Raw genomic sequence first — 778 nt, 5'->3', positions numbered from 1 at the left:
AATTTGAGAACTTTCAGTTCGATAAATTCTGTGATAAGCATGACATTTCACATCAATTCTCTGCTCCCCGCACTCCACAACAAAATGAAGTTGTTGAGAGGAAAAATCGTGTCTGAGAAGAATTAGCAAGAATCATGCTTAATGAAAGTAATATCCCTAAATACTTCTGGGCAGATGCAGTGCATACTGCATGCTATGTTATAAATCGAGTACTTCTAAGGCCTAATATAAATAAAACTCCTTATGAACTTTTGAAAGGCCGTAAACCAAACATATCTCATCTTCACGCTTTCAGATGCAAATGTTTTATATTAAATAATGGAAAGCGGGCTTTAGGAAAATTTGATTCAAAAGCCGATGAAGGAATATTTTTGGGGTACTCGATGAGTCTTTAATAAATATTTAATGCAAGTAGAAGAGTCTATCCATGTACAATTTGACGAATCTTCTCCAAAAGAGAAGAGAAAGGTCGTGTCTGATGATGTTGCATGTGCTTTAGAGGAAGCATACTCAAAAGACGTGGATAATGAGAAAGCAACCAATGAAGAAGGCCAGACCAGATCTCAGGAGCATTCGGATATGCCAACTGTGTGGAAAACCAAGAAAGCTCACCCAATCGACAAAGTAATAGGTGACATATCTACGGGAGTGGTAACCCGTAGTTCCTTACGCAATTTTTGTAACTTTGTAGCTTTTGTATCTCAGAATGAGCCTAAGACCATTGATGAGGCCATTGAGGATGTGCACTGGGTTATAGCTATGCAAGAAGAGCTAAACC

Source organism: Lupinus angustifolius, chromosome LG11 (genome assembly GCF_001865875.1).
Source record: "Lupinus angustifolius cultivar Tanjil chromosome LG11, LupAngTanjil_v1.0, whole genome shotgun sequence".
Lineage (NCBI taxonomy): Eukaryota > Viridiplantae > Streptophyta > Magnoliopsida > Fabales > Fabaceae > Lupinus > Lupinus angustifolius.
The sequence above is the reverse complement of the archived record's forward strand: the minus strand, read 5'-3'. Positions refer to the sequence as shown.